General features: G+C 45.0%; 1 pseudogene; it reads right to left on the bottom strand.

The window, feature by feature from the left end:
• Window positions 1-3,415: 3,415 nt before the first annotated feature.
• Window positions 3,416-10,927, bottom strand: LOC130114489 (G2/M phase-specific E3 ubiquitin-protein ligase-like; annotated as a pseudogene).
• Window positions 10,928-15,137: the final 4,210 nt, after the last annotated feature.

Consider the following 15,137-nt stretch of genomic DNA (forward strand, 5'->3'; position numbering starts at 1 on the left):
AGCTACTTTGCTCGAGTTTGTGCTATTTTACTGAGACATTATTATCGATCTTGCTACGACGTATTGCTATCTATCTATCCATCTATCTATCTATCTATCTATCTATCTATCTATCTATCTATCTATCTATCTATCTATCTATTTATCTATCTATCTATCTAACAGTTATTTGTATCATCATATTATTCGCCAAGTTGTATTGCACTGCCGTGCCATAGGCCTACCCCATGCCGTAATCAAGTTCATTACAAGTGTCTCTGTACAGTAGCTACCACTAGTTATACTGCTAGTTATGCTAACTTACAACATTCCTCTCAACTCCTCTCAGGCACATAGATGGAAACCACAAGCTTGTGAGGTGGAGAATGGTGATGCATGGCTGTGTTGATGGCTTCAGCAGAGCCATCATAAACCTTGCTTGTCTGGACAACAATAGAGCCTCTAGTGTTCTGCAACTGTTTATAAATGGTGTTCATGATTTTGGATTACCCGCAAGGATGAGATGTGATCACGGTATGGAAAACACTGGTGTTGCCCGTTTCATGCTTGTCAGGAGAGGATTGAACAGGCGTAGTTTTATTACTGGCAGGTCAGTACATAATCAAAGGATTGAACGGTTATGGGCAGAGCTAAATCGGGTAGTATCATACCACTTTGTTAATCTTTTCAACTTTATGGAAGAGCAGGGTGTATTAGACTTGCTTTCTGAGCTCCATTTATTTTGCCTTCATTTTATCTACTTGCCAAGAATCCAAAGGGCAGTAAATGAGTTCAGGAACCAATGGAACAACCATGGTCTGTCTACACAAAGGGGACACACTCCTCTTCAACTGTGGCAAAGGGGTGTTGTCAACAATATAGGAATGCATAACCCAGCCATTGATGGTGTTTTTGAAGTCGACAGTGATTTTGGTATTGATGAGAATGGACCGTTACCTTTGTTGGAGACAAACAATAATGTTGTTGTTCCAGCCATTAACATGACTTTCAGTGACACAGCTATGGATATCCTTCAACAGACCTTCGATCCGTTTGAAGAGGATGGAAATCATGGCATAGATCTATTTTGTGCCCTGGTACATTTTCTTGAAGAGAGACTATCCTAAAGTCATTACCATATTGCCATGAGTTTTTCTTTTTAGACAACATGTCGTCATTGTTTCTTTACTTTGCCAAATAAGTTGAAAAACAACACTTTCTCATTAATATGAGAGTAGGATTAGGGCCCAAATATACACTGCTCAAAAAAATAAAGGGAACACATAAGCAATGCAATGTAGCTCCAAGTAAATCACACTTTTGAGATATCAACCTGTCCAGTTAGGAAGCAACACTGATTTGTGAATCAATTGTAAATTGTCTAATTTCCACCAGGTGGAAATTAGACAATTTGCAAGACAACCCCTATAAAAGGAATGGATTTGCAGGTGGTGGCCACAGACCATTTGCCTGTCCTCATCTTTTCTGGCCGATCTTTGGTTAGTTTTTCATTTTGCTAGTGCCCGCACCACTAGAGGTGGCATGAGGCGGTATCTGCAACCTACAGAAGTTGCTCAGGTAGTGCAGCTCATCCAGGATGGCACATCAATGCGTGCTGTGGCAAGAAGATTTGATGTGTCTCCCAGCACAGTGTCCAGAGCATGGAGGAGGTACCAGGAGACAGGCCAGTACACCAGGAGACGTGGAGGGGGCCGCAGGAGGACAACAACCCCGCAGCAGGACCGCTATCTGGTCCTTTGTGCAAGGAGGAACAGGAGGAGCACTGCCGGAGCCCTACAAAACGACCTTCAACAGGCCACTAATGTGCAGGTTTCTGCTCAAACAGTGAGAAACAGAATGCATGAGGATGGTATGAGGGCCCGACATCCACAATTGGGGCCTGTGCTCACAGCCCAACACCGTGCAGCCCGATTGACCTTTGCCAGAGAACATCTTGGTTGGCAGATTCGCAATTGGCGCCCTGTGCTCTTCACAAATGAGAGCAGGTTCACACTGAACACATGTGACAGACGTGAGAGAGTCTGGAGACGCTGTGGAGAACGTTCTGCTGCCTGCAACATCCTCCAGCATGACCGGTTTGGCGGTGGGTCAGTGATGGTCTGGGGAGGCATATCCTTGGAGGGCCGCACAGACCTCTACGTGCTAGCCAGAGGTACCATGACTGCCATTAGGTACCGGGATGAGATCCTCAGACCCATTGTCAGACCATATGCTGGTGCAGTGGGCCCTGGGTTCCAGCTCATGCATGACAATGCTCGTCCTCATGTGGCCAGAGTGTGTCAGCAGTTCCTGTATGTCGAGGGCATTGATGCTATGGACTGGCCTGCACGTTCCCCAGACCTGAATCCAATCGAGCACCTCTGGGACATCATGTCTCGTACCATCCGCCAACGCGATGTCGCACCACAGACTGTCCAGGAGTTGACCGATGCCCTGATCCAGGTCTGGGAGGAGATCCCTCAGGAGACCATCCGTCGTCTCATCAGGAGCATGCCCAGACGTTGTAGGGAGTGCATACAGGCACGTGGAGGCCACACACACTACTGAGCCTCATTTTGAATCGTCTTGAGGAATTTCCACAGAAGTTGGATCAGCCTATGTTCTCATTTTCCACTTTGATTTTGAGTATGATTCTGAATCCAGACCTTAATGGGCTAATGATTTTGATTTCCATTGATCATTCTTAGGTTATTTTGCTCTAAACACATTCCTCTGTCTAATAAATAAAGATTTTCAGCTGAAATATTTCATTCATCGAGGTCTATGTTGTGTTTTTAGGTGTTCCCTTTATTTTTTTGAGCAGTATATATCAGTTGATTCGAATTTAGAACCTGTTACATCAGAAGTTCACAATTTATTGGTATTTGTACAATTTTCAGTTTTCTGTCATAGATTATGTAATGGATAATGTAACCTATGTAAAACTATATAAAGTTTAATCCTGCATATAGTTCTCAATTTCTCATAATTCTGTTTTGTTCAATTGAAAACTATAACATGGACATGAGGTTTTGTGCAATTTTATTCAAATTGTTGAGAGCAACCTCAGAACTTCAGTATCGAGTTTTTGATTAAGCTGGTTAACTTGTTAACATAAGGATGTAAACATCTCAATACTGCTTCAGTGAAATCTGTTGAACAGAGAACTGCTTCTGTGCAGTCTTCAGATCTGGAGCAAAAAAGCAAAAAAATAATAAAAATAAAATAATTTCAGGATACCAAATGCAGCTTCAATCTACTGAACTGAAAACCTGAAAACCTTTTTTAATGGTCTATGGATCTGTGAAAAATGGTCTATGGTCTGCTCCGGGAGAAAAGGCAACCTGAGAATACTGAAGCTGTGAATAAAGACATTTTCTGAACATATAGCTAAACTTAAGTGGAAGGGGTTTAATCAGTTCACTTAGCAAGTGAATCAAGGTACTCTGCCAAAACCATAGGTGTTGCCTAATGCAAAGTCCATATTTTCCTCAAAGACCTTATAGGATGTGTGCAGTGGTAACTTCAGACAATTAATGCAGGTGTTCGCAATGGGCAGTTTAGAGGAGGCTTCTTCATTGAATTCTTGATGAAGAAATTCAATTAAAGGTTCTGGAGAGAAGCCAAGAGGTGGGACAGCATTGGCTCCAGTGGCAAAGGCAAGAATTTTCTTCAGCTTGGACGTTCCTTCTGCATCTGAAGAAACAATGATACGTGAATAATACACGTTTTAGATGAAAAGGACGCACAGCACTACTCATACCACTACTCCTTACATATTGTACGCATCTTGGGAATACAGAGTGGGTTAGTAATTCCATCAGAGAAAATAATTTATTTCTATCTAAAAAAAGTTAGACAGTTTTCAACTACCTTCTGCATCTGCTAAATAGTCCCTCCAGAAAGGAAAAACAAGCACGTCTTTGGTTGCTACCGACTGGAGATAGGTGGATGGTGAAGAGGCAATCAACAATGTCAGCTGTGAGTGGTGTTGGAGAAAAGCAAAGGAGAGTGTGAAAGCTCTTAGGGTGAGCTCAGATTTTTTCCAACACACCAAGTGTCGTGAGTCCATCTCAAAATCTCCAAGACACAAACACACAATAGCCTCAACAGTCCAGCTCACAGCCACCATAGACAAGGCATGTATATGTTAACCAATGGCAAAGCACAGCATAACATCAACCATAGTGAGGGGAAAATGGAAATTTACCTCTCAAAAGGACCACGAACTCGGTGAACCACCTGGAACATCAAGATGTCTTCTATGAGCAGATTCTTGTCCTCAAGTCTCCTCAAAGGTCTGAGACAGCCAGCATTGGCCAAATAGTCCATGAGTGGCTCAGTTGCTGCCTGTAGCTCTTCCAATGATTCACACTGCAAGACCTTACATTACGTGCAAGAAACCACAAAATAATCAAATTTCTATTCATCTTATGTCATTTACACCAACAGCTTATACCTGGCACCAGGACACATAAATCACCTTTTGAATTTTATCGTACAGGTCACGATCTGCAACATCTTCTAGAACTGGTTTAGCCAATTCTGGGCCATCAACAAGGCAAGAGAAGAGACTTGAAGAGAGAAAGTCTGGGGATGGGCCGCCATGTACAAGACTCACAGCAATGGCCCTGCCTGCTACTAAACACAGGAAATGCATGTTAACAAACAGCTGACAAATACATGTGCCAGCATCTAGTAAATCTATTTTCATGAATTGTTGATGAATAACGAGCTCAGTGCCTTACTAATATGAGATCACCATGTATGCCAATCATTACACATACCGTTGCTGTCAAGGGCTAAGTTCATCTTGCCCTCTTCTCCTTCAAACATCTGGGAGAGAGGCATTAGCAGTCTTAAAAACGCTCTCCTTGGTCCACCCAAGTCCACAGCCTCCTCGTGCAATCCTGTATCATCAGAAAATTTTATGGACATACTGTAACTTGGATCATATGACACTCTTTTAAAACCTCTGATGGCTCCATCAAGGACTGATGACCGGTTAATATTGAACTTGGAGGTCTTCAGGTGGTTTATCTTTGTTGTGAGCTCCAGCAAGACATCCCGTACGGCCACTGAACAGTCTGTGGTCCTTCATAAACAAACAACAACAAAAAAACAGATCATTACATGCCTATGAGTTAAAAAAAGCACTTATTCTGACAGGCTGCATCTATGCGATATCCTTACCACATATCGAGCAACTTATCATACAGAACATTCTGACATTATGCATGGTACTACATGAGGTACACCATATTAAATGCTTGAGTACTTGGCACCCACCATCTCAGATCTTGCTGACACTTTATCAAAAGTTAGGAGCAGATATTAGAGGGGTTCCATGCACATTTTTTACATTAATTAATATTTCAAAGCTAAGGTCAGCTTCCTTTGTCAATATTGTCAGTTAGTTTAAAAACTATTAATATGATTTCTACACGCTTTGACACAAGAAATTATTGAAGATTAATTAATCAAAATGTGAATGCAGACCATATAGAATCAACTTGGGTGCCATGAAGAATCAAATTACTGTAGCATAGCCTATAATATATTTAAACTGGGGGGCCCAGCACCTTAATGAGGGGCCTTTCTGGTTGCCTTTCTGGCAACAAATACACATTTTCATTAAAAAAAAATGTAACATCTTTTAACACAAATATAACATTTCCTAGATCAATCTGGATCTCCTGTTTCAGTGACAGTAAGATCTGAGAGCGAGTTGAGATGGGTTGACATAAAATGCTTCACATGTAAAGACTTTCAAGGAATTGCAAGGGCAGTGACAGGTTTACACCTCTTACTAACCTTTCAGTCTGCATACTAGCCAGTTTTGCCTTGTGTAATTCCTCATCATCAGATGAAATGTCCGACAATGTGGAGATTATTGAAATGTAGGCCGAGTAGTCCTCTGATTGTTGACCTGCTGAGGTAGAGGCTAGAGAGCAAAGACTTGCTGAAGTTCTGCCATGGTATAGTGAGGTAGAGCTGTTTAGGTTGGTTGGGATAGAAGTTAGATTGACTGAAATGCCGCTTTCTGCAGATGGAGGCTCACAGATGGAAGCACTGTCTTTCAGTGGTGAGGCTGATAGCCGACTGGTTGAACTGCGATCTGAAGTTTTAACTGGTGGACTAAGATCTGTGTGTTGAAGCGCGCAGCTGCCTTGTTGGGCTATGCCCAACATTTGAACCAGTGTTCTCATCATCGATACTGTCTTCACTGCGGGAACCTGTAAAATCATCCTTGAAAGACAAAACATTTTCAGAAGTGCTTTATGTCATGAGATTTTAATTGTGAAGCCAATGATACAGTGTCTTTGGAGAATATAATAGAATAACAAACAAATGTTTTTCTAAAATGACTGAGACTGTTGTATGTCCATCTAAATTGAAGAGGATCAATGCGCATTTAGTCACCAAAATATCATTAAAAAAGAGCCAAGTCACTATCATCATACAGCAGAACTTTAAGTATAACTTACCATAATGGGCCTTGATGGTCTGATGTATAGGGCTTTTGATTTATACACTTTATGTATGAGTGCTGCATCCAGATCCTGGCCCGCACGCAGTTGGGGTGTAATTAGCTTATTGCCACATCCCATCAGAAATTCAAGGCTGATAAAAAGAAGAAAAAGGAAAAATGCAAATGGATAATAGCCACGCTAAGATAACTGTTGCAAGTGTAGGTGCATATAAATAACAGACAGAGTCGGGCTGTGTCGCTTAGTAACATGTATTCACCGGCTGTGCCCATAACGCAACTGAGGCATGTTACACAGGGCAAGTATACATCAATCAGTGCCCCCAGGTTCAGTGCACGGGAGGCGAACGCAACCGGCTGTCCCCCCTGAAGCAGGCAGCAGCCCAAACCGGTCTGACTGGAGTCGCTCTGTATGGTGACTGGCTTGCTGACATCATAGTAACGTAGTACTGGCACCGCCGTGACCAGCATCTTGATTTTCTTCATAGCAGCATCATGTTTGGGCAACCAGTGCCACAGCACACCTTTGTCCAGCAACCTTCTCAGCGGTTCACACACCTCTGACAAGCGGGGCATGAACTTCGATAAATAGTTAACGAAGCCGACACACCGCTGAACGCCTTTTGCATCCGTGGGGTTTGGCATGTCCAGGACTGCCCTGACCTTCTCAGGATCAGCTTTGAGGCCCTCCGCCAACAGTATGTGGCCGTGGAAGCGGACCTCCCTCACACGAAACTGTAGCTTTTTTATGCTCAGCCTCAGCTTCACTTCCCTGCATCTGTCCATCAGAGCAATGAGGTTTGCGTCGTGGTTGCGAATGGCCTCCTCCTCCGTGTCCCCACAGCCGACTATGAGGATGTAATCGGCTATGGGCTCAATTCCTTTCAAACCGGCCAGCAGCTCATGTTGTTTGCTCTGGTACAGCTCTGGTGCGACTGACACGCTGAAAGGGAGCTTCAGCCATCGCTTTCTACCTCACGGCATCCAGAACGTTGTCATCAGGCTGCTCTCCTCATCAAGGCGACACTGCAAGAATGCGTCGCGCGCATCCACCAGGGTGAAGATACGTGCCTTAGGCAGCTTGTACAGCACGTCATCTAAAGTGGGCATGAGGTAATGGGACCTTTTCAGGGCTCGGTTAAGTGGCTTGGGGTCGATGCAAAGCCTCAATTTGTCCGGCTTCTTCACTATGACCAGATTGCTAATCCAGTCTGTGGGCTGAGTGACAGTGGTTAAGTGTCCATCCTTTTCATATTGGTCCAGCTGCACCTTAACAGCTGCCTTGAGGGCCACCAGGGCATTTCTTGGTGCGCACTGGGCAGGGGCCACAGTGCTATCCAACTCGAAGTGAACATCACCCGGCAGTGACTCGACTGGGCTGGTGAACACGTCATTGTAAGTGTTAATGAGACAGCCTTTGGTTAGCTCACCTGTCTTGCAGTGCTCCACTTTATTCAGCTCTTTGGGAATGGTGAAGCGTATCAAGCCAAGTCTCTCGCATGTCTCCCCTGAAAGCAAGGGCTTCTGGCTGGTGCGCACGACCTCAAAGTCCAGTCTGTGCGTCTTGCACCTGATGACACACTGTGTGCTGTACACGCCCATTGAGCTCATCCATTCACTGTTGTAGAGTCTCAGCCTGGTGAGACTTTTCTGAAGAGGCACTCTAGGCGCCAGTCTCATCTTGTCTTTCAAGCTCATCACATTGCAGGTGGCTCCAGAGTCAAGCTGGCACCTCTGGACCCCTCTGTGCAGTGGCAGGTTTACAAACCACATTTTCCTTTGAGTGTTCACAGCCCCCATGCTCTCAGCCGTGTACACATCCCTCTCATCGCGGTCGCTGTCCTCCGGGTCCCCTAGCGGCGGGTCATCCACAGCGTTCAACTGACGTGCTTGCTGGCCTCTTTTCATGCATACTTTGGCAAAGTGATTAGCAGTGCCACACAAGTGACATGACTTTCCAAATGCGGGGCACAGGTCTCGCCCCCATCTGTGCAGTGTGCCACAGTACTTGCATTCACCTGTGCCTCTCTGTGGCTGTGCAGATGTGTTGGTGGGCTCGAATGGCCTGCTGGTAGGTCTCCCTCCTGGTGCTACATTGATGCTCTCCCCAGGCACAGAGCTGCTAAGTGACATGGATTTTAACTTATTGTGCAACACCTCCGCTGCACGGCAAATGTCAATAGCTCCCTCCAACTTAAGCTCCTTTTCTCTTAACATGCATCGTCTGGCGCCCTCATCAGTTGTTCCAAGAACAAGCCTGTCCCTTATAAGCTCGTCTCTTATAGCTCCATATTCACATGTGGCAGCCTTTTCTCTCAGTCTTGTGACAAAAGCATCCACAGGTTCTCCTTCCTCTTGTTTAAGGTTGCCAAAAACATACCTCTCAAAGATGACATTTTTGGTAGGTGTGAAGTATTCCCCCAGTTTGTCGAGTATCGCTCCGGCGTCTTTCTCCTCTTCCGCTGTGAGTCCCAAGTTGTGCACGTAAACATGGAGGCATTCCTTCCCCATTAGCCTCCGGAGCGTCGCTGCCTGCACCGGCTTCTCTGCCTTGTCGATCCCGGTCGCAAGCAAATAATCCTCAAACTCTGATCGAAAGTTAGCCCAGTTGCTGTGAAGATCCCCAGTCATCTTCATGGGCTCCGGCGGCGGAATATTGGAAGCCATCGTCTTGGCTCGATGCTAATGCTAGCAGGCTAACCAAAACTTCTAGCTACGCTTAGTAAAAAAAAATAAACGCACGCTGTTCAAGCAACAGGCAACGTGAGACTCACGTTGGGTTCCAATACAGCTTCTGACACCATGTTGCAAGTGTAGGTACATATAAATAACAGACAGAGTCGGGCTGTGTCGCTTAGTAACATGTATTTACCGGCTGTGCCCATAACGCAACTGAGGCATGTTACACAGGGCAAGTATACATCAATCAGTGCCCCCAGGGGAGCTGTTGGCTGCATAACATTACCCTACAATAACCATAATCACTGTATCACACTTTGGAAAGAATGTAGTAAGATCAAAAATGCTTACCTGACATCATTAGGATGTTTTTCTCCAAAGCCATCTCTTATTTGTTCGATGACCATCCTATGATCCCAGGATTTCTGGAATTCGAAGCCGTTTAATATGTGTCCTCGTTCATGTAACTGCTGTTTCATTTTATGCTTGACCACTACCATGCATGATGGCCTTGGAAGAAGAATGATATCTTTGTTAAACTTCTCATGGTACTGTGTTTTGGTCCTGCAAAACATAACACAACATTTTGTATTTTTTCAGCTTCATGACATCATAAGTTTCAGAAGTATACCAAATGGCTAAGTATGTGGACATCCCTGCAGTAACTTTTCAGTGAAAAGACTTCCCACATGATACTATATGACACAGCCCTACATAAGGTACATTTACATGGACATCTTTAATCCCAATGACATCGGATTTATGGCTCAATCGGAATAAAATTACTCATATTAACACCTTGATCGGAATGAAACTGACCGATCCAATTGGAATTTCTATCAGATTAAAAAGGGTAGTGCCAACAGAAAACAATCCGAATGAGCACTGCCGGAATCTTAGCTCAAACTCTTAACTAGTCTCGTGACAACAAGCACGGCTTTTATCTCCGCGTGTATTTATTCCAAATGCATGTAAACGCGTATCTAATCTGATCCTCTTGCACCCCATAACAGAACAGTGGAAAAGCAGACATGGAAATCAGAATGCACTAACCAGGCGCAGCTCCTCCATATTACGTTCAGGAGGACAACCACAGAGCCAATGCTCCTTGTCATTCCATGACCGCGAAAATGTTTTTAACTAAATGCCCTGACTTTCTCTTTTGGTCGTTGAATGTTTTTTATGTCTGGCCTATTAGGACCTTGATAGCCATTTTGTCTCGAGTTTTAAGTCTTTCAAACATATGTCTATGGCTACTATAGGCTACTATAGGCTACTCGAGTCACTGCCAACCATGCCTTTTGACATTAGCATTAACATGACTGGTGACAGCAGAATAAACAATTCCGAATAGTAAGTAATGAATGGCTTCGATAAATCATGCCGAACCCCAGTTTCGCAGGCCTTGTAGTCTCTCCACTTTTAACTTAGTTCTCCTGTTTGCTAGCTAATGCTGATGCTAACGGTTAGCTTGTCTGAGTGGCTATAGTGGACTTACAATTTAGCAAGCCAGCATTATGATTTAAATTGCTTCTTACCTTTTTCTTGACCGAGTGCCCCAAGCACCGAAGCGTTGTTGAGTGTGATATCGTGGAGGATGTCTCCGAGTAGATCCATTTCGCAATCAACTGTCCTGTGAGTGGATGCAGAATGCTGCGCTGACGACGCTGGCCTTTCGAGAGATGTGGATAAAGCATTAACTGTTTCAGGCGACGAGAATATATTATGTATCACTCCCATTGCTTGCTGTAATATATATCTCCACTCTTCCCCCTCCATGATGCGCGGGAACCGTACAAGTAGGCTATGGGTCTGCTGCGTTTGCCAGCCTCTGAGCCAATCGCAATTCAACATACTATCTGCCTTCCGTTTCCAGTAAACGCCTTCCGTTTCCACTATTCTTTTCCTCACATACCTATATTCTCCTCTCACATACCTATATTCTCCTCTCGCATACATAGGCCTACATAAAAGCTAAAATAAAATATGAAAGAGAGAAAATATATAGGTACTATGTGTGAGTGAAAATATAGGTATGTGTGAGTGAGAATATATGTATGTGAGTGTAACCAGGTTAAAATTAATGTTTTTATTTTATTTTGTTTGAGTATGAAATATCACCAAATCCTGTCTGTGTGCTGTTATTTGTGTTTACTACATTTTATTTTATGTCATTATTTACTTTTATGTATGTTTTCCAACGACCGTCATATACATGTACTGTCGCTTTAAGAGAGAGGTCTTGTGGGTACACGGAAGAGGGAACGCGGGAGAGGCCATTTTTGTTTTGTGGGAGGAGTCTCAAGCAGCAATCGAGCCGAGCCACACGTGTTTCTTACCGTGGGATAGTTTTGCTGGTTGAGGAGAACGTAACCTTGAGTATCCCTGTAAGAAGATACTGCAAGCTGTGGGATAAAATACTTGTTTATCCTTTCTTACATCGGAGTCCCGTGGACGGTTTCTACTTCTAACGCACACGAGTGGAGTCCGGGCAGTGGTTGAACTTCGACCCCCACGTCCGTAAGAAACACCGCTCCCGCTGGAGGACTGGACGGTTGTCGAAGGGTTTGAAACCAAAATAAATGGCAAGGTGGGCCAAATAGAGTCCTGTGTGTCCCCGCTCCTTCCTTGATCATGATGATGATGATGAGAGACTGAGGGCCCCCCACAACACCTGGGGCCCCACCCAACTAGAACACAACGCAGAGCTAATGATGAGAGTGACGGGCATGCAGCAGGCTGACCAGCATAGAACAGCATAGGACTGCCCCCGTTACATTGGTGCCGTGACCCTCCTGGATTCTGAGAGTGACATCAGTTGCTCGCCGCGGGAGGCTGCTGTCGTCATCAAGCCCCAGACGTCCTCAGGTATTTCTACAGACTGTACACTCATGTTACAGTGGACTGGAGTTGAGCTGTGTGGACACTGGACAGTCATAGCTGTGGTTACCATGGACTGGGCTTGTGAACAGGACATTTGTATATACTGAAGGAAGAAAAACACACGAAAAAAAAAAGGTTAATGTTGATGTGATTGAAGGACTCGTGTGAATAATCTATTGATCTAAACTACTGGATATGTGCATATGTGATTAATCTATTGGTGAATTTGTTGATTGTGTGTGATTGTTTCAATCTCTTAGTGATTTCTAGATTCAATTATTTAAATGAATTGAGCTTTTCACTTTTTTATTTTATTTTTTATTTTATCTGAGTGTTAGAGGTAGGAACATGGCAGAGGGTGGTTCGTACGTAGGTGGGGGTAACATTGCTGATCAGGATCTTTTGGATCGCCAGTGTGCTATGGAGAGGGGGTACCAGTTAGATGTGGGTGGGGGTTTACGGCTAGGTGTAGGTAGGAGTTTCGGGCAGCTCTTAGAGGGCGGGGAACCAGACACCAGAGCACCAGGACCTAGAGACCCGACCACATTTGGCACTCCTCAGTTCACCTCCATACGCTACGTAGAACGGGCCAGGCCAGGTGTAAGCGAAGGGGCTGTGCTGGGTAACAGCGAGCAGCCAGTGGGTGAGTTAGCCATGCTCATTACTCGGTTAGCAGAGAAGATAGGAGAGTCAATCACTGCTAAGCTGCAGGAAACACAAGTGCTTAGAAACACACACACAGACCGTGCTAGGTCTGCTGAACAGTGTTCGGAGACAGTGCCTAGTGTTAGAGTAGTGTAACCAGGTTAAAATTAATGTTTTTATTTTATTTTGTTTGAGTATGAAATATCACCAAATCCTGTCTGTGTGCTGTTATTTGTGTTTACTACATTTTATTTTATGTCATTATTTACTTTTATGTATGTTTTCCAACGACCGTCATATACGTGTACTGTCGCTTTAAGAGAGAGGTCTTGTGGGTACACGGAAGAGGGAACGCGGGAGAGGCCATTTTTGTTTTGTGGGAGGAGTCTCAAGCAGCAATCGAGCCGAGCCACACGTGTTTCTTACCGTGGGACAGTTTTGCTGGTTGAGGAGAACGTAACCTTGAGTATCCCTGTAAGAAGATACTGCAAGCTGTGGGATAAAATACTTGTTTATCCTTTCTTACATCGGAGTCCCGTGGACGGTTTCTCCTTCCAACGCACACGAGTGGAGTCCGGGCAGTGGTTGAACTTCGACCCCCACGTCCGTAAGAAACACCGCTCCCGCTGGGGGACTGGACGGTTGTCGAAGGGTTTGAATCCAAAATAAATGGCAAGGTGGGCCAAATAGAGTCCTGTGTGTCCCCGCTCCTTCCTTGATCATGATGATGATGATGAGAGACTGAGGGCCCCCCACAACACCTGGGGCCCCACACAACTAGAACACAACGCAGAGCTACTGATGAGAGTGACGGGCATGCAGCAGGCTGACCAGCATAGAACAGCATAGGACTGCCCCCGTTACATTGGTGCCGTGACCCTCCTGGATCCTGAGAGTGACATCAGTTGCTCGCCGCGGGAGGCTGCTGTCGTCATCAAGCCCCAGACGTCCTCAGGTATTTCTACAGACTGTACACTCATGTTACAGTGGACTGGAGTTGAGCTGTGTGGACACTGGACAGTCATAGCTGTGGTTACCATGGACTGGGCTTGTGAACAGGACATTTGTATATACTGAAGGAAGAAAAACACACGAAAAAAAAGGAAAAAAAGGTTAATGTTGATGTGATTGAAGGACTCTATTGATCTAAACTACTGGATATGTGCATATGTGAATAATCTATTGGTGAATTTGTTGATTGTGTGTGATTGTTTCAATCTCTTAGTGATTTCTAGATTCAATTATTTAAATGAATTGAGCTTTTCACTTTTTTATTTTATTTTTTATTTTATCTGAGTGTTAGAGGTAGGAACATGGCAGAGGGTGGTTCGTACGTAGGTGGGGGTAACATTGCTGATCAGGATCTTTTGGATCGCCAGTGTGCTATGGAGAGGGGGTACCAGTTAGATGTGGGTGGGGGTTTACGGCTAGGTTTGGTAGGAGTTTCGGGCAGCTCTTAGAGGGCGGGGAACCAGACACCAGAGCACCAGGACCTAGAGACCCGACCACATTTGGCACTCCTCAGTTCACCTCCACACGCTACGTAGAACGGGCCAGGCCAGGTATCAGCGAAGGGGCTGTGCTAGGTAACAGCGAGCAGCCAGTGGGTGAGTTAGCCATGCTCATTACTCGGTTAGCAGAGAAGATAGGAGAGTCAATCACTGCTAAGCTGCAGGAAACACAAGTGCTTAGAAACACACACACAGACAGTGCTAGGTCTGCTGAACAGCGTTTGGAGACAGCTCCTAGTGTTAGAGTAGTAATGCAAACAGACGCTAGGGAGCCTCCTATTTTCAGGGGCGATAGCTCTGATAAGTTTACAGTTCATGAGTGGGAGAGCCTTATGACTTTGTATTTGAGGAAGCGAGCCATTCCAGTTAGTGAGCAGTCACATGAGATTCTAGCTAAGCTTATGGGGAAAGCAAGGGACGTGGTGAGGATAAAGCTGCGCAACACATCTGTCGACCACATAGCGAACCCCCACATTATTTTTGATGTACTGAAGCAACACTTTAGTGACTTCACATACTCGAGCATGCCCCTGGCGGACTTTTACAGTACGCTGCCCAAGCCAGGTGAGGACGCTATGGAGTATTGGATTAGGCTTAATAAGACAGTGGAGGTGGCTGACGAATGCTTGAAGTGGCAGGGCCGTAGTATTGAAGAGCCAAGCCACGAGGTAAGCATGATGTTTATCAAACACTGTCCAGATCAGTCTCTTGCCAATGTTTTTAAGTTCAAGTCCGCAGGGAAATGGTCTGCTAGCGAGATCCAGGAGAGGCTTGATGAGCACATGCTGGAGAGGAAGTCCCGTGTTGCTGCAGGTGGACAACGTGAAGCAGGCGCGGTAGAGCGTAGGTTCCATTCACAGGTTCATGTCCCTGTAGACGACATGGCTCCCGACTTGAACACGACCGTGCCGGTGGTGCCATCTCCCGTCCCGGCTCATGCGTCATCTCCT

Source organism: Lampris incognitus, chromosome 6, assembly GCF_029633865.1.
Source record: "Lampris incognitus isolate fLamInc1 chromosome 6, fLamInc1.hap2, whole genome shotgun sequence".
In the NCBI taxonomy this organism is placed as follows: domain Eukaryota; kingdom Metazoa; phylum Chordata; class Actinopteri; order Lampriformes; family Lampridae; genus Lampris; species Lampris incognitus.